Raw genomic sequence first — 24,809 nt, 5'->3', positions numbered from 1 at the left:
AAATGGTTATCCTACCAAAACAACTTATGTTTAATTCAATCTGTATCAAAATTCCAATGATATTCTTCAGAAAGAGGGAAAAACCAATCCTAAATTTCAGGTGGAAGCACAAAAACCCTCAAATATCTAAGGCAAAACTGAGCAAAAAGAGCAATGCTGTAAATATGAGAATACCTCACTTGAAACTACACTACACAGCCACAGAAACCACATGCTACTGGTACAAAAACAGGCATAAACATCAATTGAACAGAAGACCCAGATATAAATCTGCATAGCTACAGTCATCTGATTTTTGACAAAGGGGCCCAAAATATAATTTGGAGAAAAGACAGGCTTTTCAATAAATGTTGGTGGGAAAACTGAATGTCTGCATGTAGAAATGTAGGAGACTGAAACTAGACCCCTGTCTTTCATGCTGTACTAATATCAATTCAAAGTGTATCAAAGATCTTAACGTAGGACTGAACAGAAATTTTTCAAAGGAAGAAGTACAAATGGCCAAAAAGTACATGAAGAAATGCTCCACATCCCTACCATAAAGGAAATGCAAATCAAAATGACATCAATATTTTTACCTCACTCCAGTCAGAATGGCTATCATCAAGAAACAAATGTTGGTGAAGATGTGGGGAAAAATGAATCCTTATGCACTGTTGGTGGGAATGTAAATTAGTACACACACTATGGAAATAAGTATGGAGATTCCTCACAAAACTGAAAACAGAACTACCATATGACCCAGCAACACCACTCCTGGGCATATGTCTGAAGAAATAATAAGTCAGAATACAATAAAGACACTTGCACACCCATGTTTATTAAATCACTATTTACAGTAGCCAAGATATGAAAACAGCCAGATGTCCTACAACTGATGAATGAATTAAGAAAATGTGACATACGTGTGTGTGTGTGTGTGTGTGTGTGTGTGTAATGGAATATTATTTAACCAAAAAGAAGATTAAATGATTTCATTTGCAGGTAAATGGATGAAACTGGATCATGCTAAGTGAAGTAAAACAGGTTCAGAAAAATAGAGGTTGTATGTTTTCTCTCATATGTGTAAGATACAAATGATAAATGTATACATAAATATAAATATGATCATATATGTACACACACACACATATATATATACAGGGAACATATTTCCAATAGTGGGACTGTTTGAGGAGACTAGGAGGAGGAGGGACAGGAAAATAAGAGTGATACAAAATGAGTAATATCAAAATACATCACATCTGTGTAGGAATAAGGCAAAACAAAACACACTGAAAGCTGTTGAATAATATGGAGTAGGAGGAAAGGGTAAGGAAGAGTAATGGAGGGAGTTAGATTGCTTAAAGTATAACATATTCATAGGTGAAATACTAAGGAAAATTCCCATTGAACAATGAACATTATACTTAAACAATGAAGGAAAGGAATGAAAAACAGGTCCTGTTAAGGGGAGGGTGCCAGTGGGAGGAAGACGGTGAATGGAGACAGTAAAAGAGTGCAAATACGGTTGATGCACTTTCTATATGTGTTTAAAGATCTAACATTGAAAACTGCCAAAATCATTTTAAGAAGGGGGAAGGGAAGGGGGAAGGGGATGAGGGGGGATGATGGTGACGATGGACCTCATCAACCGAGGTACACTGAAGCATACATGGAAATGTCACCGTAAGCATCCTCCCCCCAACCCTTACGATTATTATATACTAGTAAAAATTTTTAAACAATTTTGGTGGTAGAGAGGACTTATAAGTGTGATATTAGTGGCATAAATCATAAAGTAAGACATATTTGATTATATGAACATTATAAATTTCCATATAGTGAAAAAGGAACTTCGTTAAAGAAGACCATCTCAAAATATGCTGAATTTGTATATTGATTATTTCAATCTGAAGCACTTGAGGAATGTAACTTCAAAAAGGGCAATTTGGCCTGTCTTTTATACATGCAACAAGCCATAAAGATTCTTTTGGGAGGGATGTATGTCCTATGCCAAGGGTAGAAAAATAGCCTTGATCAACATACTGGTAATTAGGGAACAATGAACCAGAATAAATAACCTCTGATGTAATCCTCATCTTCTACTACCTTCTACATTTCCCACCCCCATACATCTGCTGGCAAGATCCCTACAACTTGCTAACTTGGCTAAGAAATCCATTTATCCTGTCATTCCATCACAAATCTGCTGGTTCTCATCTAAAATGTATAAAAGCATCATGTCTTCGTCATTTCTTTAGAATGCTCTCTCATGAAGATGTACATATAATTTAATAAAACTTATGCTTCTCTTGTAAATAAGCTATTTATTAATTGGGTTTCTAGATCTAGGCAAAGAATCAATACCAGAATTAAGGAAGTTAGAGGGACTATCTCTCTCCCCATCAAAATGAAATAACCTGGGGAAATTACTTGGATTTTATACAGAAGAAATAACATTTCAATCCAATAACAGACATAAGTGGCCTAATTTTAAATGAGTAAGTGCACTTTGAAAATCATGAATTCCTAATCTCTATAATGAATTTCATTATGCTCTTTTTGGTTTTTAGAAGAAAACCTAAAAAGAGAACTTTAGAGTTTTCAAAGCATTGTTATTTGTAATTATGCTTTCATAAATATGATGTAGTTATATTTTCATAAATATTGTTTCACAAATAATGAAGTTATTAATTTTTATTATATAAGGAGCTAGATATCATAGATATCATTATTACCAGTTTACATTTGAAAAATCTAAAGATTTGCTGGGTCTCAAGTGAATATGAGATGGTAGACTTGAACTGATTCCAGTCCTTTCTCCAAATCCAAGACCATTCCCTTTGTCTGAAGCACCAGTGTTTCTCTATGGAATTATTGCAGATTTCTCCTATATCTATGCAATAAGCTTTTGCACTTAAAAAACCACTTTATTTTTTTCAGGTAGTGTAAGAAGAAGGAAATGCTTGCTTTGCTCAATCTGTTCAAAATTTGCCAGAGTCCTGGACAGCTCTATTACAGAAAATATATAGCTAATATACAGACATGTAATATGACAAAGTGGCAGTGTGAACTCTTCATTTATAGTCCTTGAATAAAAGTTATAGAAAATGGAAATTCAAGGTTATTGAAAGAATTATTTATTTCCCAAGTTGGCTCTTTGTTTCCCTTGTAATCTTTGTCTAGCTAATTTCCTTTTTGGCAGTACTGACAAGTTTATGAGTAGTTGAATAACTGGTCAAGAGAGAAACAAAAGTAAAATCTGAATATATCTGAGATTCAGACACAAGTGATTTTAAGAATATTGCTTTATGATAATGAGTATATTTAAAATGCAATCAGATCAGAGCAATAGAAGTACCCCAGGTAAGATTACTCAAAAACAAGTCAAAATTAATAAAATCTCACTGAGTGTGCTGTCAGTCCCATTTGCTCATAGACAAAAATCTACAAAACGGGAATCAGATGGTATCCAGGAAAACTGAGAAAGAACTGGCATTTAGAAATAAGTAGCATTCTATGCTTCTGTTAAGAAAATTATAGTAACATTACTATCCGTGAATGATGTGAACTTTCAAACTACAAACAAATTATTTGTGAATACATGGAAATATTTGAAAAATACATTTGCAAATTCAGTTAGTCATTATTATACATTCTCCATACATTTTGTATCTTTCTATAGTTTTTCTTTTTGCTTCAGTAATAACTCTGTTTTCCAAAGGTAAAAGACTTACTGAAATGTGTGGAAGTCAACATATTCATCACCATCATCAATCTTTGAAAGGTGTTCCAGCATACTTTAACCACCGACAAATGCAAAAATACATCATTACAGATTTGCTATATTGAACAGCAATGGGAGAAATTATTTAAAGAAGAATTCCCGAAATCTAAAGTGTATAACATTTTAGAAAGAATTTTAGAATCATTGTCCAGAAAACTGTTTTCCCATGGATCATTCCAAGACTTAATTGTGCAAACTTCTCTCTCTGTCTCTCTTTGTGTCCCTCTGTGTCTACTCTGTTTCTGACTCTATATATGCATGTACACACAGCCACACATATCACTGGTCTTTGATGATGTCATCATTGAGAGATGATATATCAAAGATCTATCAAGGTAGATAAAGACTATTGATATAATTTTATTCAATCAGTATTAGAGAGAATGCTAAGTGGCTTCAGAGACTAACTTTTTTGGGGTCAAATTATGTATAATTACTCTATAGTTTATAAATTGGTTGAACTCTAAACACTTATATACACTTAGTTATCTGGGAACTTGCCTGTCATTTTTACTTAAAATTAAGCCTCATCTGATGTAAAGATGATCTTCAGCCTCATTTGAGCTGTCACTCTGTTATAACCTAGTAAATCAAGACTGAAGGGCTATTTAAAAATTTTTTATTCATTTATTCACATGTGCATACATTGTTTGGGCCATTTCTCCCCACTGCCTCCCGCTCCCTCCCTATCTCCCCCACCCCTCTCTCTTCCAGGCAGAACCTGTTCTGCCCTTTTCTCTAATTTTGTTGAAGAGAAGACATAAGCATAATAAGGAAGACAAAGCGTTTTTGCTAGTTGAGATAAGGATAGCTATACAGAGAGATTCCTAGCATTGCTTCCATGAACATGTGTGTTACAACCCAAGTTGATTCATCTCTACCTGACCTTTTCAGTAGTTCTTGACCACCTTCCCATATTCACCTCTGTTGCTTTAAGGTTTCTGTATTAGTTCCTCTGCAGTGGGGACATCAAACACCTTCATATTTTGGGTTTCTTACCTATCCCCTACCTCACGTATGTGCTCTCCCCTTATCATGTGACCCAAGTCCAACAACATTGCTGTATTTGTCCTAGATCTAAAGTCCGCATATAAGGGAGAACATATGATTTTTGGTCTTCTGAGCCTGGCTAACCTCGCTCAGAATGATGTTCTCCAGATCCATCCATCTACTTGCAAATGATAAGATTTCATTCTTCTTCATGGCTGAGTAAAACTCAACTGAGTATAAAAACCACATTTTCTTAATCCATTTGTCAGTAGTGAGGCATCTTGGCTGTTTCCATAACTTGACTATTGTGAATAGCACTGCAATAAACATGGGTGTGTAGGTGCCTCTGGAGTAACCTGTGTCGCATTCCTTTGGGTATATCCCCAAGAATGGGATCGCTTGACCATATGGCAGATCTATGTTTAGTTTTCTAAGAAGCCTCCATATTGTTTTCCAGAGTGGTTGCACTAGCTTGCATTCCACCAGCAGTGTACCAGGGCTCCTTTTCCCCCACATCCTCGCCAAACACCTGTTGTTAGTGGTGTTTTTGATGATGGCTATTGTAACAGGGCTGAGGTGGAATCTTAGTGTGGTTTTGCCTTTATAGCTAGAGATGGTGAGCATTTTTTCATGTGTTTTTTGGTCATTTGAATTTCTTCTTTTGAGAAAGTTCTGGTTAGTTCACTTGCCCATTTCTTTATTGGTTCATTGATTTTGGGAGAGTTTTGTTTTTTAAGTTCCCTATATATTCTGGTTATCAGTCCCTTGTCTGATGTAAGGCTGGCAAATATTTTCTCCCATTCTGTGAGTTGTCTCTTCAGAGTAGAGACCATTTCTTTTGCTATGCAGAAGCTTTTTAGTTTTATGAAGTCCCATTTGTCCATCTTTTCTCTTAGTTGCTGAGCTACTGGGGTTCTGTTGAGGAAATCCTTGCCTAAACCTATTATTCCAAAGTATTCTCTGCTCTTTCCTGTACTAACTTCAGAGTTTTGGGTCTGATACTAAGGTCCTTGATCCATTTTGAGTTGATACTGGTACAGGGTGATAGGCATGAACCTAGTTTCAGTTTTTTGCAGATGGATAACCACTTTTCCCAGCAACAATTGTTGAAGAGGCTGTCTTTTCTCCATCATATGTTTTTGGTGCCTTTGTCAAAAATAAGGTGGGCATAGCTGTGTGGATTCATATCCAGGTCCATATTCTGTTCCACTGGTCTTCATGTCTGTTTTTGTGCCAGTACCATGCTGGTTTTACTGCTATTGCTTTGTAATATAGTTTGAAGTCAGGTACTGTGATACCTCCAGCATTTCTCTTTTTACTGAGTATTGCTTTGGCTATTAGCAGTCTCTTGTGTTTCCAAATGAACTTTAAGGTAGATTTTTCAATCTCTGTGATGAATGTCATTGGGAATTGCATTAAACATGTAGATCGCTTTTGGTAGTATAGCCATTTTTATTATGTTGATTCTACCAATCCATGAGGACAGAGAATCAGTCCACCTGGCTACTGTAAATGGAGTTGTTTCCATATATTCTTTCTCAGTTTGTTTGCTATTGGTATATAAAAAAGCTAATGATTTTTGTAAGTTGATTTTGTATCTTGGCACATTGCTGAAGCTGTTTATGGTGTCTAAGAGTTTTTGGGTCTTGAAGGTATAGGATCATATAATCTGCAAATAGGGATATTTTGATAGTTTCTTTACCAATTTGTATCCTTTTATTTCTTCTTCTTGCCTAATTGCTCTGGCTAGGAATTCCAGTACTATGCTGAATAGGAGTGGAGATAGTGGGCACCCTTGTTCCTGATTTTCAGGGAAATGGTTTCAGTTTTTCACCATTAAGTATGATGTTGGCTGTAGGTTTGTCATATGTAGCATTTATAATGTTGAGGTACTTTCCTTCTATTCCTAGTTTTCTTAGAGTTTTTAATCATGAAGTGGTGTTGAATCTTGTTGAAGGCTTTTTCTGCATCTATTGAGGTGATCAAGTGGTTTTTGTCTTTGCTTCTATTAATGTGCTGTATTACATTTATAGATTTGCATATGTTGAACCACCCCTGCATCCCTGGGATGAAGCTGACTTGGTTGTGGTGAATGATCTTTCTGATGTGTTGTTGGATTTGGTTTGCCATTATTTTATTGAGGATTTTTGCATCAATGTTCATTAAGGAGATTGGCCTATAGTTCTCCTTTTTGAAGGTGTCTTTGTCTGGTTTTCGGATGAGTGTAATACTGGCTTCATAAAATGAGTTAAGCAGTGTTCCTTCCCTTTCTATTTCATGGAGCAGTTTAAGGGTGGTTGGTATAAGCTCTTCTTTAAAGGTCTGATAGAATTCAGCAGAGAATCCATCAGGTCCTGGACTTTTCTTTTTTGGGAGATTCTTTATTGCTGCTTCAATTTCATTTTGTGTTATAGATCTATTCAGGTGATTAATATCCTCTTAGTTCAATTTTGGATGGTCATAAGTATCTAGAAATCTGCCCATTTCTTCAAGATTTCCAAATTTATTAGAATATAGGTTCTCAAAGTAGTCTCTGACGATTTCTGGATTTCCGTGGTGTTTGTTGTTATCTCCGCTTTTGCATTTCTGATTCTACCAATTTGGGTTTTTTTCTCTCCTCATTTTAGTCAGGTTTGCCAGGGGTCTGTCAGTCTTATTTATTTTTCAAAGAACATGCTTTTTTGTTTCATTGATTCTTTGTATGGGTTTTTCTTTCTATTTCATTGATTTTATTATTTCTCTCCTGCTTGTTTTGGGATTTGCTTGTTCTTGTTTTTCTAGGAGCTTAAGATGTAGCATTAGGTCATTGATTTGAGATCTTTATGTCCTTTTAATATATGCACTCATGGCTATAAACTTTCCTCTTAGGACTGCTTTTGCTGTGTCCCATAGGTTCTGGTAGGTCATGTTTTCATGTTCATTAACTTCCAGAAACCTTTTAATTTTTCTTTTATTTCATCAATGACCCATTGATCATTGAGCAATGTGTTGTTCAGCTTCCAATTGTTTGTATATTTTTTATTGTTGTTTTTGTTGTTGAGTTCTAGTTTTAATGCATTGTGATCAGATAGAATGCATGGGATTATTTCTATTTTCTTATATTTGCTGAGGCTTGGTTTGTGCCCTAAGATATGATCAATTTTGAAGAAGGTTCCATGGGCTGCTGAGAAGAATTTATATTGTGAAGAAGTTGGATGAAATATGCTGTTGACATCAGCTAGGTCCATTTGATCTATGGTGTGATTTAGTTCTAGAATTTCTTTATTGATTTTTTGCTTGGATGACTTATCTATTGGTGATAGTGGGTGTTAAGCAGCTGGATCTATGTTACTCTCTACTTTCCTGCCTTTTCTTCTCCTGCTGTTTGGTATTTTGTGCAGAATTCCTTAAAGAATCTTTTGTAGTGGTGGCTTGGTGGTCATATATTGTTTTACTTTCTGCTTATCATGGAAGACTTTTATTGCTCCATCTATTTTGAATGATAGTTTTGCTGGGTAGAGTATCCTAGGGTTGAAGTTATTTTTATTCAGTGTGAATGGCAATTTTTTATTACTGCAACTAATCAAAATAAGTTTAATGTGTTAAACTTATTTTGAAATTCAACTTGAGTTTGTAAGCACTCATAAATCATGTCCTTTCTAATTTCCTGAGTCACAAGTCCTTTCACCACCCTGTAGTTTTCACATATCACAGGTGTCTTTTCCCTGCCTTGGATGGGGGGAGAGACAAGGACTTCATTCAATGTGATAGTGAATTTGGGTTTGAAGCACTAGTCTCACATGGTGGCAGAGTTCAGGAGGGTGACAGATAGATTCAAGGTCTATTAATCCCATTCTTACTATTGAGGATTCCACTTCTCCCTGTGCTATATATTATTACTTTCTTCTAGCTCCAAATAGGATTCTCTCCTCTCTTGCCTACTGTAGTATCATAAGACATTACATACTCTCCTAGCATTTTTTTTTTTTTGGCTTTTACTAACTAAGGAGTAAGAAACATTCTGGATTTCTTTGGTGATACTTGAGTTTGAACTCAGAGTTTTACACTTGTTAAGCAAGCACTCTACCTCTTGAGCCATACCTCCAGCTCAGAAGTGTACTTAAGACATTTTCCAACTTTATACAACTAAGAGAGAAAGGTACCTACAGATATTACACTAAGAAAAATTTGGAAAATAATGTCAAAGACACTCTTGTCACCTAATGTATTTCCCAGATCTCAATCTTTTTTTTTTCTGTGTATATGTCTTTGTGTGTAGATTCAACATGATCATATCTATTTCCCCTCTTATTTCTTCAGTGACCCCCTGATCATTCAGTCTCCATGTTTTTGAATATTTTCTATAGTTTATCTTGCTGTTTATTTTTTGTTTTATTCCACTGTGGCCTGATAAAATATAGAAAGTCATTTCAACTTTCTTATATTTGTTAAGACTTCCTTTATATCCTACAATAAAACCCATTTGTATGATTACTATACACTAACAAAAAAGAGGAAAAAAGAAAAGAAGAAAACAGCAGAAAAAGAAAAATAAAAAGTATTTATGTCCCAAAATATAATCTATTTTGGAGAAATTTCTATGGGCTGATGAGATAAATTTTATTCTGCAGCTGTTGGATGGAATATTCTATAGATGTCTGTTAACTCCATTTGATTTATACTGTCATTTAATCCTGAAGTTTCCTTATTGATTTTTTTTGTCTGGGCAATCTATTAGTGAGAGTGGGTATAAACTCACCCACTATTATTGTGTTGGGATCTATTTGTGTTTTTATGTCCAGTGGTGTTTATTTTATGAAATTGAGTGTGCTGAAGTTTGGTGCATGTATGTTTACAATTGTTATCTCCTTTTGATGGATTGTACCTGCTATCAATATGAAGACCTTTTTATCTCTTCTAACTAATTTTGAAGTCTACATTGTCATGTATGACTATAGCTATTCCTGGGCTTTCAGGCCCCATTTTCTTGGAGTATCTTTTTCCATCTTCTCTCTTTAAGCCTGTGTTTGTCTTTGACAGTAAAGTGCATTTCTAGTGGGCAAAAATGGTGGGGTCTTGTTTTTTAACCCAATCTGCCAATCTGTGTCTTTTGATTAGAGAATTGATATCATTAACACCAGAGTTATTATTAAAAGGTATGTAATCCCTAATTCTTTTCTTACCTCTTTATAATCCAAGTTAAAAGACAAAGAATATTCCAAACAGAAGTTTGCTATGAGAGGACTTTAGAAATGGTATCAAGGGAAGTCTGTATTCTACAGATGCTTCTGCAGCTAAAAATCCTGTATCTTGATCTACCCATATGCTATGGGTAGAAGGCTATGGGTGGATGCTTGCATACCTGTACATATGTATATATACACACACATATAAGCATTTTTCACGTATAATTTATGTTTCATTGATGAATTCACCTGGGAGTACTGTTTTAACTTCAGATGGAAACTTGCTAAAGGATTGAAAGGTACATAGTAAGATATTGTGTGACATTTTGGTTCAAATTAGTCTTCAGCTTATAAACTGTTTTTTAAAAACTTCACATGTAGCTCAGTTATTTGAAATTTGACAAGTCATATTCCCTAAAATATGATTCTAATAAACATTTTAGTCCTGTGGAAAATATAATTATTCATGCTGGGTATAATGGGGCATGTCTATAATCCCAATAGTTGAGAGGCTGAAGCAAGAGAATCAATAGTTCAAGGATGACCTGGGCTACATAGTGAGGTCTTGTCTCAAATTTAAAAGAAAAGAAAAGGAAGGGAAAGGAAAAAATGGAATGACTCAAGATTTAACTATATTCCTTTACTATGGAAGCTGAAACAATACTAACAGCCTTTTGTTATTTTAAACTCACCTTCAGTTTATTGGTATGCCTCCCTCTTATCCCATCTAATGAACACTTAGAAATAATATCAAGATGCTCTGTTTTGTCTTGGATGCTCCAGACTATGAACTTGTCATGTTTTCATCTGTCTTTTCTCTGTGTGTGTGTGGCAAATACAAAGGGGAACAAAGTCCAGGAGTAAGAACAATGACCTTTTTCTTTTTTTTCTGTACCAGAGATTGGACCTAGGAGCTTGCCCATCTTAAACACCTCCATGGGTTCTTACCTCTTTTCTGCCTCAAGTTGAAAGACAAGAATATTTCATAAAGAAGTTCACCATGATAGGGCATTTGAAACAGTTTCAAGAAGGGTTTGTATACACATGGACGTTCAGGCAGTGACTATCCCCTATCTCAATCTGTTGATGTGCTATATATGTAGGCTCGCATACATGCATGTGTGCATGTGAGTGTGTGTGTGCGTGTGTGTATATGTACATATAAACATTCTTTCATTTACCTTACATTTCATTGGTGAATTCACCCAAGGATTGTGTTTTTATTTCATATGGAACCTTGCTAAAGGACTAAAAGGTACATGGTAAGATATGACATTTTGACTCAAATTAGTTATAATTACTCTTCAACACACTAACTGATTGCTCTTTAGAACTTCACATGTAACTCCGTTACTTGGATTCTGACATGTCATATTCCTTAGAATATGATTCTCATAAACATTTTAGTCCTGAAATGGAATGACTTAAGATTTAACTGCACTCACTTCTATGGAATCTGAATCAATGTGTAAATTGTATTGTGCATAAATTATGTGTTGTAATTTATTATGGATTCAACTTCAGTTTGTTGCTACACATCCTTCTTATCAGACCTAATAACCATTTAGAAACATTATCAAAGATGCTCCCTTTGGCCATGGATGGATGATCCAGACTATGAACTGCTCATGTTTTAATTTCTCTTTTCTCTGAGTATATGTGCAGGGTGCATGAATTGTTAGATGTATAGGTGGGTATGTGTATTTACAATTAATACTGATATATCTTTATATATTTATATCTCACAGTTTTCTGGTGGCTTCATCAGATGGTATTTCTACAAGCTCATATGCAGAAGTTCTAGAGAATTTAAAACATATTAATTTACTAATCTTAAATTTTAGGTTCAAATAAGCTACAATTTCTGTACAGCTCATAAACAGGTTGACCCTTAACTTGTCTCTAAATCAGTTATTTGGAAGCTTATTTGTCTATTCTTTGTGGATATGATTCCTGATGTTTTTAACTAATATCTTGACCTCTGTACATGTTTAATGACTAAAGATTTATGCTCTGGTTTTCACAATTGAATCTAAAGACTGTTTGTTGTTGTTTCTTTGACTTATTTTAAATCCAGCTTCAGTTTTTGGGTGCAAATCCCTTTAAAACACCTAGATTCCTGATTCTCAAGTCCCTCCATACATTCCTCACTTCCACCTTCAAAGTTGTCTCTTCTGTTCTCACACAGTATCAGAAAAGTATGATCTCAGGCAGGAGTCCCATCAAGCCTCACATGGTGGCAGTACTCCTAGAAAGTGAGAAACACTTCCAGAACTCTGAGTTTCACTTTGTGTGCTTAAGGTTCCTCTGTTCCCTACCCACTTCCACCTCCTCTTGCCTCCAAATAGGATTCTCCACTCCCTCAGTGACTTGAGGGTCTCATCTGCAAAAACTAAGGAGGACAAATTCCAGGCGTAAGAACAATGACATTTTTTTTGGTTCTAGGGATTGGACCTAGGAGCTTGTCCATCTTAAATACCTCCATGGGTTCTTACCTCTTTTCTACCTTAAATAAAAGAACTTCCATAAAAAAGTTCTCCATGATAGGGCATTTGAAAGAGTACTGAGGAGTGTTTGTATACACATGGATGCTCAGGTAGTGACTATACTATATCTCAATCTGTCTGTATGCTGTGTGTAAACTTACATACATGTGCATGTATATATACATACACATATAAATATTTTCATCTATATCTTATGCCTCATTGGTGAATTCACCTAGGGGTACTCTAATCCCAGCACTATGAAATCTGAATGAAGAATATTGGCAGTTTGAGGTCATTCTGGGCCATATAATGAGAGTCTGTTGAAGGAAAGAAAGAAAAGATAGAGAGAGAAAGGGGAGGGGGAGAGGAGGAAGGAAGGAAGGAAGAGAAGGACAGAGGGAGGAAGAAAGAAAGAAAGGAAGGAAAAAGGATGACTCAAGATTTAGGAGCAGTTACTTGCTACTGAACCTGAATCAATACTTAACAGTCTTTTGCATAGTTGTTTATTTTAAATTCAACCTTGTTTCTTGTTGCACATCCCTTTTATGTATTCTAATGATCACTTAGGAACACTGTCTGAGGTGCTCTGTATGCCATGGATGCTCCAGACTCTGAATTTCCCATGTTTTAATCTCTCTTTTCTCTGCGTGTATATGTATGGGTGCTCATGCTAAGTATGTATGGGTGGGTGAACATAATGATATGTGTTTTATATGTATTTGCATCTATTTATCTATAACTCATTACTGATAAATATATATATATCACATTTCAATAGGACTACTAGAAACATTCACAATGACATTTTGTACTGTACTACTCATCACTATGAACTTTTCAAATCTCAGTATCAATCTTTCTGTGTGTGTGTAAATGTCCATGTACATATATTTATGTATATATATGTAATTAGCATAAATTTATATCTATTCTTTCATATCTATCCATATATCTTATGGCATATTTATATCTTACTTTTCATGGAAAGATCCATCATGAGGCACTGATAAGAGTTCGTATAGGGAAGAGCTATAGGATTTAAAAACACATATAGTCAGACATCATATGACTTCCTACACTTCACATTCTGGTTCAAATTATTCTGCAGCTTATAAGCTGGTGGACTTTTATTCACATGTAAATAAGTTATTTTGAAACTTGTATATAATTTTTCCATAGAAATGAGTTTTTTGTATTTGTAATAGATATAATTGACCTGGTAAAAACTTTAACAACTCAAGATGTGTGTTCAAGTCTTTAAAACTAAATACCAAAGACTGTTAGCTTTTGTTGTTTGTTTGTTTTTATCAAATTCAACCATAGTTTCTGGGTAGGAGTCCCTTCTAACCTATCTAAGTTCCTGATTCTCAAGTCTCTGCATCCACTCTTTACTTTCTCCATCATAAATGTATATCATAAATGTCTTTCCTGTTCTAACACAAACCCCCAAAACAGGTGCTCTGGGGAATCAGCTTCACATGGGACAGAGCTCTGGATAGTGAGGGATATACCCATGACCTCTGATCTTTTATGATGAGGGTCCTCCTATCCACTACTTCTTTCTCTTTGCTCCATACAGGATTCTCCCCTTTGGTCTACTCCACACTAGAGACTCATAAACAGGAATCCTGAGTTTCCCTAAGAGATTGTCTGTGACTAAGGATCACCTATATACTAACTGACTACAAGATACATACAGTTAATGACCTGTTCCTCTCTAACTCAAGTTGATCTAAACAAGACAGAATTTATCTATAGATCTCTCAGGGAAAAGATCTAGAGCCAGAGTCAAAGTTGCTGAGGGACCCCCGAGGATAATTTGTACAAATCTCTACCTCTATTTTTTTTCTTTCCTTGTTTGACTTTTTTCTTTTGTCTGTACTAGGATTTGAACTCAGGACCTCTTGCTTGGTAGCCAAGCTGTCTACCATTTGAGACTTGGTCCCAACCCTTTTCTGCTTTAGTTATATTTTTGGATATGGGTTTTCATTTTTTCCTAGGACCAGCCTCATACCACAATCCTCATACTTATGCCTCCCAGTAGCTGGAATTATAATTATAAGCCATCACATCTGGCATGTTGTTTGAGATGAGGGTCCCTCCTTAGCTTTTTGCCCAGGCTGGCCTCCAACTATGACCCTCTCAATCTCTGCCTCCCATACAGCTGGCATTATAGGTGTGCAACACCATGTCCACTCCCTCTTGTTTAAAATTTCTTTTATTTTTTTGATGTTATTGGAGTTTGAACTCTGGGACTTATGCTTGTTAGGCAGGTGTTCTACACCCCGAAAAGACATACCCTCAATCTTTGTTAACATTTCTGTGTCCGTTTGTGTATGCATTGTGTATATTTTTCATGATAGATATATGTATGTATTGCAATATATGCGTATTTATACATATATGTATAGATTTCTTTTTTCTTTTACTTATATTTCACTAGTAGGTTCCACAGATAATTTTGTCACTTCTTTCATGTGCAAGCTAAAGGATTATAAAAACATATAGTCAGATTGACACATAATTTTAGCACATTATCTTGGTCAATATCTAGTTATTATAGACAGAACAGGTTGATCATTAACTGTTCTTGGGCATACTGCCAGGTGAAGTTAGTGTGTCAGTTTTTATTAGAACCAAGGCCCTTCTATGCTTGTCTATGTTTATTTTAAGCATGTGTAAATAGTAACACTTCCAGATTTGGGAACAATTCTTAAGTTTCTACCTTAATCCCAGTGAGGACAGCCTTTAGTGGTGCATTTGTCTCAAAGTCAACTTCGGTTTGTAGGTGCCAGCACCCTACCCAAAGTTCTGATTCTCAAGTCCATCCATTACTTCCTGATTTCTTTTTCTGGTGGGACTGAAGTTTGAACTCATGCTGCAAAACAGTCACTGTACCACATGAGCTACATCCACAGTCCCCTCCATCACTTCCTTATTTCACCCATTATGTATGTCTTTTCTACCCATCAGATAGGGTTAGTTCTCTGCAGGCTTGAGTCTGGGATTTCTCAAAAATGATGGCTAGGAGTGGGTCTGGTTTTGAGACTCTAGCCTCACTTGGTGACAGAGCTCTGCATTGTGAACACCACATCTTGACTGCATCAGCTCAGGCCATTTCTGCTGAGGGATCCACTGTTCTTAGTCTGCTACTATCTTCTCTTTGCCACAGGTAGAGTCCTCTTGCTGAGGATACTCCCGAGAGTAGATTTTTACAGAGCTCTACCTTTCTTTATTTTCATGGTTTTATGTGTTTGTGGAAATCTGAGGGGTGTGAGTATGTGTATGTGTGTGTTGCTAGATGTATTTTTGCATATAAATATGTACATATAGAATATGTATATGTGCATGTGTGTATATCAATGTGCATTTTCATTATATAAACAAGTAGGTATTTATCTTTTTAAATTAATTTATACTTCACCTCTCTTTGATGGCTCCATCATAGGTGGGTGTTGTTGATTGATGCCAGTACGTTCTAAAGCTACATGTGTAAATATAACTAGCTTTTTGTGTCAAATAACTACATTTATTCAATGAGTTATGTACGACTTAATCTTTGACTATTCATGTGTGCATCACAAATTCAAATACAGTATTTGTTTAAATTGGAAATGAGTCTTCATGTGGTGGTAAAGAATATCTTAAGATTCTGAAAAAAACAAACATGATACATCCTTGTTTAATAGCCATTAACTTAACTCCAACATGTAGCAGGTAACTAGAGGTAGATTTCATGCCTCCCTGCACACCAAAGGATGGTAAGAAGGAAACAAGAACAGGTTTTTCACTGGTGTACTAGAGGAAGAACATTGGTGCCAATGGGAATATCACAGAGCATGGAGACAAATGATGGCCTTTTACTGCTGGGAACTAAACACACCAGAACATCTGGTCTCTGATATTTAACCTTGGAACAAGAGGGATTTCACTTAACAAGGAAAGAGTAAGCAAGAAGCCTCCAGGAGTCCTTACTCATGCCACAGATGGGTGGGTGTCTGTGTACTTACTGCTGAAGAATCTTGCATCCTATGAATGGCCTGACTACAGTTTTCAGAACTCTTAGTTTACCACCCTTCTGTATTGCCTCAGAGAAAAAGCCAACCCTTGAGGTGCCCTCCCCCACATATGCTCTTACTACCAAGAGCTATCTTGACAATCCACCCTCCCAGGTTCTGTAAAGGAATAAGGCAACAACCCTCAGCATCACCTCCTCTCCTAAACCTGGAAACCAATCAGTAGGCTCTATCTACCTTCCCATTTCCCTGAAAAGCACCCACACTGCCCACCCTGAGCAGTTCAGCCTACAGAGGCCTAGAGAAAATAGTCAAGTGTCCTGCCTATTTTTCCACAACTCCCAAAGCGATGCCAATACCATGCTTATATAGTCTCAAGAGAGGAGGCAGTTGCACAACCAGTCCTGAATGACCTAGACTACTGAGGGTAAGTGGACCTGCTCCTCCACACTTTGCCCCAGAGTATAGCCAGGAAGGCTTCCCAAAAAAGCTTGGTTCCCAGAGGTCCAGAGAAGCAGATGAAAATCCTTTCCTGGGTGGCTCTGCCAGCCTAGGAAGCAACTGGGTGGTCCTAGTCATCCTCCGAACAAACACTTGAATTGCCAGCTCTTGGACCTATCCACTGAGGTCCTGAGAAAGACGGTCTGCCCCACCTGCCAACCCTTAACTCCGGGAAGCAGCTGGGCTGACCTCCCTGAATATGTCAGCACAGAGACCCTCCAAAGTCACATGTGCAGTCCTAAGACACTGAAAGAAGGCCTCTCTTGGCCCTGTGGTACAACCTAACATTATGTGTTCCTCAGATGCTAATAGACTCCTCACCCCATTACCAGGCATGCTACCCACACCCATCTATGTCTTTGGTGTGCCCCACCTTCCCAGGTCCTGAGAAAACACATGGTTGTCCCATGCCCATATCTGGGCACACTGAGCTTAGAGCTGCCAGTGAACTTGAATAGTGAACACAAGTAGTGAAATCTCACGCAGCTCAGGCCACTAGACAAATGCAGACATCTCCATCAGTGAGTATATCTGAAGAAGTTGAGTGAACACCACAGCTGTAACCTTCTGTAACCAAAGCCAATACAGCTTATTCAACCAATACTCTAGAACTCATCAGCAGCAGAAGACTTTTACTGTAAAAGTCACCCTATAAAATTGATAGAGGCAACTGATCCATGAAGATGCCTAATTTTCAATGTAGGGACTCAAAGAGCATAAAATACAGTAACATGATACATATAATGTAACACAATCTCTCTAATAACAGACCCCAAAGACAAGAAAACCAACAAACTGCCTGAGGAAGAACTTAAAAGAATGCTTTCAAAGAAACTAAGATACAAGGGACTCAGACAGACATTCAACAAAATTAGGAAGATAATTCATGGTTTGAAAGATCATTAAAATAACCAATAAGTAAGGAACTGATTAGTACTGGAACTAAGGTGCTCAGAAATGAAAATTTAAAGCATAGTGTAACCTCAACAGGGGAATTCATCAGCAGAAGAAAGAATTTCTGATTTTCGAGATAAGTTTTTTGAAATAACTCAGTCAGATGTTTTAAAAGAAAAAACATGTATGGGAACATGGCATGTATGGGAAACCATTAAGCAAGCAAATATTTCCAACATGAGGATTTCAGAAAAAGAGAAAGCAATTAAACAATTGCTGAGAACGTTCAAATCTTGGCAAAGATACAAACATCCAAAGGTTCCCAATTGATTCAATCAGAAAGATATTCACCGAGGCATATTATAGTCTCACTATCAAAAGTACAAGAGGAAGAGAATTCTAACAACAGTAAGAGAAGAGCATCAAGACACTTATAAGAGAAAGCAAAAAATTCTTGAAAGAAGTGAAAATGAGAGCAATATTCTGAATATACTTAGATGAGGAAGCTACAAGTTGATCTCAAAGAAATACACGAGAGAATAGTGGCTACCACCGCCTAGGAATAGTATGGGAGAGAAGGAATGGACAGGGCATGGTAAAAGAGCACAGAGGTGCAGCTCATTCATCAGGAATAACTCCTAAAGTTCTGCAGTACCATAAGATACCTATGATTGATGATAATTAATTGACTATTTTAAAAATAGCTAGTAGAAAGAGTATTGAATGTTTACAGCATAAATACATGATACAAGTCTGAGGTATGAGAAATGCTAATTATCCAATATAATTATCACACATGATATACATGTTTTGAAATGTTGTACTAAACACTACGAATGTGAATTTTTACCATGTGTCAATTATCAATGAAATATTTTTTTCAATGAACCAAGAGAAAGAAGTATACCACTTATAACATGTTCCTCTTTTATCCAAATTCATCCAAAAAGGTAGCAAGGTGCTACCACATGCTACCACGAGGCTACTCAGAAGCACTGACAATGACATTCTGTATTGCACCAGTTCCTGCTCATGAGCATCCCAAATCACAACATCCACCTTCCTCTGTGTGTGTGTGTGTATCCATGTATCTGTGCTCATGTATGTGTACACGTAATTAGCATAAATTTACATCTATCCATACATGTCTACCCATGTATCTTATGGGCATATTTATATCTCACATTTCATCCATCACCACATACAAATGAAATTTCATATGGGTTAAGTGCTATAGGATTTAAAAATACGTTTAGCAAAAACTGCTGGGAAAACTGGTTAGCAGTCTGCAAAAAACTGAAACTAGATCCATGTATATCACCCTATACCAAGATTAACTCAAAATGGATCAAGGATCTTAATATCAGACCCCAAACTCTTAAGTTGATACAAGAAAGAGTAGGAAATACTCTGGAGTTAGTAGGTATAGGTAAGAACTTTCTCAATGAAACCCCAGCAGCACAGCAACTAAGAGATAGCATAGATAAATGGGACCTCATAAAACTAAAAAGCTTCTGTTCATCAAAAGAAATGGTCTCTAAACTGAAGAGAACACCCACAGAGTGGGAGAAAATATTTGCCAACTATACATCAGACAAAGGACTGATAACCAGAATATACAGGGAACTTAAAAAACTAAATTCTCCCAAAACTAATGAACCAATAAAGAAATGGGCATGTGAACTAAACAGAACTTTCTCAAAAGAAGAAATTCAAATGGCCAGAAAACACATGAAAAAATGCTCATCATCTCTAGCAATAAAGGAAATGCAAATTAAAACCACACTAAGATTCCACCTCACCCCTGTTAGAATAGCCATCATCAGCAACACCACCAACAACAGGTGTTGGCGAGGATGCGGGGAAAAAGGAACCCTCTTACACTGTTGGTGGGAATGTAGACTAGTACAACCACTCTGGAAAAAAATTTGGAGGCTACTTAAAAAGCTGGACATCGATCTACCATTTGATCCAGCAATACCGCTCTTGGGGATATACCCAAAAGACTGTTACTCCAGAGGCACCTGCACATCCATGTTTATTGCGGCACTATTCACAATAGCCAAGTTATGGCAACAGCCAAGATGCCCCAGCACTGACGAATGGATTAAGAAAATGTGGTATCTATACACAATGGAATTTTATGCAGTCATGAAGAAGAACGAAATGTTATCATTCGCTGGTAAATGGATGGAACTGGAGAACATCATTCTGAGTGAGGTTAGCCTGGCCCAAAAGACCAAAAATCGTATGTTCTCCCTCATATGTGGACATTAGATCAAGGGCAAACACAACAAGGGGATTGGACTATGAGCACATGATAAAAGCGAGAGCACACAAGGGAGGTGTGAGGATAGGTAAGACACCTAAAAAACTAGCTAACATTTGTTGCCCTTAATGCAGAGAAACTAAAGCAGATACCTTAAAGCAACTGAGGCCAATAGGAAAAGGGGACCAGGAACTAGAGAAAAGGTTAGATCAAAAAGAATTAACCTAGAAGGTAACACCCACGCACAGGAAATCAATGTGAGTCAATGCCCTGTATAGCTATCCTTATCTCAACCAGCAAAACCCCTTGTTCCTTCCTATTATTGCTTATACTCTCTCTATAACAAAATTAGAGATAAGGGCAAAATAGTTTCTGCTGGGTATTGGTGGGGGGGAGCGGGAGGGGGTGGCGTGGGTGGTAAGGGAGGGGGTGGGGGCAGGGGGGAGAAATGAACCAAGCCTTGTATGCACATATGAATAATAAAAGAAAAATGAAAAAAAAAAAGAAATGTTTTACAAACCAAAACCACTGAGAAAAAAAATAAATAAAAATAAAAATACGTTTAGTCAGACAGCACATGACTTCACATTCTGCCTCAAATTGCCTGCAGCTTATAAACTAGTAGACTTTTATTCAGATTTAAATCAGTTACTATTAATTGATTAAATTATTTTGCAATACTGGGGTTTAACCTCAAGGCCTCCAGCTTGCTAGGCCCTCTACTACTTGAGCCAAGCCCCCAGTCCATAAATCAGTTATTTTAAAATTCGTCTATCATTTTATGTACTTGTAATCAAAATATTTGGGGGCAAACAGTTCAACAACTCAAGATTTCTGTTTAGATATTTACAATTAAATATAAGCAAAGTGTCAGCTTCTTTTTTTTTCTAATTCAAGTGAGGTTTCTAGGAAGGACTCCTTCTGCCCTAAGTTCCTGATTTCAAGTCCCTGCATCCACTCCTTACTTTCTCCATCATAAATTTCTTCTCTGCATGAACAAGAAGTCAATAGCAGCAGGCCTGAGGCAGGTGCTCTGATCAGTGCATTGTGTGTTTGGGTTGGGAACCAGCCTCACGTGGTGACAGAGCTCTGGATAATAAGGACCACACCCATGATCTCTGATCTTTTATGATGAAGGCACTCGTGCTTTCTCCTTGTCTTTGCTCCATACAGGCGTCTCTCTTTTGATCTGCTCCATAAAGACGCATAAATAGGAATCCTGAGTTTCCTGAGATTGTGACTAAGATCACCTATACATGGACTAGAAGATGCATACTTTCATGACCTGTTCCTTTCTTGTACAATTTGATCTAAACAAGATGGAAGTTTTCAGTTTTCAAGAGATCTCTCAGTAAAAAGATCTAGATCCAGAGGATAAATTTTTATAAATCTCAGCCTCTTTTTTCTTTCCTTGTATGACCTTACTTTTTTATGGGTTTTTCTTGGGATGGGGATCTTTTATAGCAGTACAAGAGCTTGATCTGAGGGCCTCCCAATGCAGGCACTTAACAGACTTGAACCAGGGTTCCCACACTTTCTTTGTTTTATATTGGTTGTCCTGTTTTTACCTGGGACCAGCCTCAAATATGATTCTATTAGCTATGCCTCAGGGTAACTGGCATTAGGGTAGTGTATAACCATACCCGACTTGGCTTGTTTGGTGAGATGGGGTCTCTTTAACTGTTTACACAGGATCGCTTTCAACTTTGACCCTCTCAGTCTCTGCCTTCCCTGTAGTTGTAATTACATGAGTACCCTACCGTTTCCACCATGACCAGCTCTTATTTTCTTTAAATTTCAGTGTCTATTTGTACACATGTGGGTGTTTTGATAGAAGTATTATATATTGTGTATATATGCATATTACATATATATGTATAAATAGCTTTAATTTTGTTTTAAACTCACGTTTCACTGGTAGTTTCCACAGGAGGTAATTTTGTCACTTCTTTCACGAACAACCTAAGGGATTTAAAAAGTATAAAATCAGATGGAAACACAATTTTAGCTTTTTGTGTCAAATGTTAGTTACTGTAGATATGAACCTGTTTGTCTTTAACTGTTCATGTGCATATTGCCGTGTGGATTTAGTGCATCATTTTTTTGCATGTACAATATGTTTCTTGCTCTTTAAAAGAGTTCAGGTTTGGTTTTAAATTAGGCTGCACACCTTTCATTAGTCTGACATCATTCACCATGTCACACTGGCTTCCACTCACAATACTTCATTAAATCCAAAGGAGAAAAATTGTTTTAATTTTAAGAATAAAATCCAGCTCTGAGAACAATTAACATTAATTTGTCATTTAAAACAAAATGAGGGCTACTGTTTCATGTTGCATTCTATACCGCTCTCCTCCCACAGAGCCAGGAATGTAATCCTCCTAAATTAGGCAGGCACTGGGACTGTAGGGCACTGTGTGCACACACGGGTGTGCACCAAACACCGCCGTACCACACGATGTGGAGCAGGTCAAAAGGAAAACCCTCTGATGCTATTGATCAGAAACCTTGGAGTCAACAGTCTAAGTAAACTTAGAGGGTAAGATGTTCTAATCCTGAGTCTATGTGGAAGGAATCTTTTGTCATGTTGTGAAGTAAAAGAACTTTGGATAGTACCATCATTTTTAGTTTAAAATTCTAGAAACAATGTCAAAGGCATTATTTTTCATTTTCTGGGATGAGGGAAGAGAGAATCTATAGATTGGCATTTAGTCAAAATCAAAACAACTCCGGCAATAAGAAATAGGCAGTTCACATAGCCAGCCAATGTCTGAGGTTCTATTATCACTGGGAGACAAGGTCCCAGTCCATTCCTACCAGCCTAGCTGATGCTAAAAAATGGGAAACTGTGGCTCTACACAGATGGATGACTATAACCCTTTATTTGGGCTGTAGAGCAGGGCACTGGAAGTATGTAACAGTTAGGAGAAAAGAGTGCATTTAGGCATATGGATGGCCCTCCACTTGCTTTGAGGTCTGGTTATAGCTACCTTCTACAAGTGAGAAAAACAGCTTTTCTAGATGAGCACATTGAGCCCAGAAGACAATCTGCAAAAATCTACCACATCCCTCCACAAGCAGCACAATCCCTTTGCTGCTCACTGTATTGCTTGACTTCTCTCCTACCCTGTTACAGCCTGTGGACACACACTAGGCATTGGTGGTTCTGAACCAGCGATTTTTTTTTTCACAAACAGAACCTAGTAAGGAAATAACAAGGCAATTGGTGGCTAAACTGAACTGTACATACAGGAGCAGTTTAGAAAGTAAACACCACAGGCAGTTTTCAAGACGAAAATACTGTGAATTTGCTGTTACTCTTTTGACTGTTTCTGAAAACTCAGACTACAAATAAGTCCTAAAACAATTGGAAGCTATCAGCATTCTCTGACATCGTTAGGCAGAAAGTCAGAATCGTGCTATAACTCACCAATTCTACAGTTTGTAGGAAGTGTGCGAATTCTCTGCCTGAACACATCTTTAGTGATGACCTGGAGTCGTCCTCTTCAGAAAACAAGTTTCTGGGATACCCACTCAGCTTCATTAGTTGGGAAAGAGAATATTATACTCTCAGTTAAGTTCTATGGCAGACTTTTCTTCAAATGCCATTTCCCCACTAATTTACCAAAACAAAAGGCTCTTGGTTCCTTTGCCTAATATTAGATCAGGGCTTTGAGGAAAAGAAACTAACATGAAGACCCCATCACCAGTAAAGACTAGAAACCACTTGGATCATAATATATATATATATATATATATATATATATATATATATATATATATATATATATATGCCACTGCTTTTTTTTCTCTTTCTTTTTTCAGAATGCCTGTGTAAGAGATTTTACTAGATTGGGTAAAAGGACAAGACAATCCTGTTTGGAGCAAGGATGAGGTAACAGTGGTCAGAGAGCAGAGGAGACTTCAGCAGAAATGAATGGAGAGAATTGTCTTAGATGGGTCTTTCAGCCTTCACAGCCCCTGCCTTACCTCTGCAGATACTTCATCTTATCCCATAGGTAGAAAGACAGCCTTGAGGGTGGATAGAAGTACAGAGGCAGTCCATTGGCTTAATTAGAGAGGACTCTACCTGTGGCAAAGAGAAGATAGCACCAGAGTAAGAGCAGTGGACTCCTCAGCAGAAATGGCCTGAGCCGATGCAGCCAAGATGTGTCATTCACAATGCAGAGCTCTGTCACCAAGCAAGGCTAGAGTCTCAAAACCAAATCCAACCCTGGCCACCATGTTTGAGAGAACCCAGACTCAAGCCTGCAGTGAAGTAACCCTATCTGATGGATAGAAAAGACACAAATGATGGATGAAAATACAAAATGATGGAGGGACTTGAGAATCATACTTTGTGTACCTACAAACTAATTTAAATTCAGAGCAGTGAAACCACAGATGGGTGCCATTCACTGGAACTAAGTTAAAACTAAAGAACTATTCCTGAACCTGGAAGGGTAACTATGTGAGCTTAATATATTCATTACTAGCATATAAAGCTTCAGGTCTAATAAAAATGATGCACTGGCATTTGTAAGACCAAAAAGAAGGGGAGCATTCAATTTCAAACAGGTTCTTTACTTGGAGAAGTACCAACCTAAGATGTGATTCTGCTTCAGCAGTACCAATGGGCATTGCTGTGTTCAGTAGAAAGAAACAAGCGAAGGCCTGCTTACTTGTGGCATTTAGAGGGAGCTCATTCAGAGG

General features: G+C 37.1%; 1 long non-coding RNA gene across 1 annotated transcript; it reads right to left on the bottom strand.

Annotated features, from left to right (window-relative positions):
* Positions 1-21,999: 21,999 nt before the first annotated feature.
* LOC141411316 (uncharacterized) lies at positions 22,000-24,188 on the bottom strand. The gene is made up of 3 exons (XR_012436087.1): positions 24,087-24,188; positions 23,527-23,634; positions 22,000-22,055 (listed from the first exon to the last, which is right to left on the bottom strand). It is a non-coding gene; the product is annotated as an uncharacterized lncRNA (long non-coding RNA).
* Between the last annotated feature and the right edge of the window lie 621 nt (positions 24,189-24,809).

This window comes from Castor canadensis, chromosome 10, assembly GCF_047511655.1.
Source record: "Castor canadensis chromosome 10, mCasCan1.hap1v2, whole genome shotgun sequence".
In the NCBI taxonomy this organism is placed as follows: domain Eukaryota; kingdom Metazoa; phylum Chordata; class Mammalia; order Rodentia; family Castoridae; genus Castor; species Castor canadensis.
The sequence above is the reverse complement of the archived record's forward strand: the minus strand, read 5'-3'. Positions and strand labels throughout refer to the sequence as shown.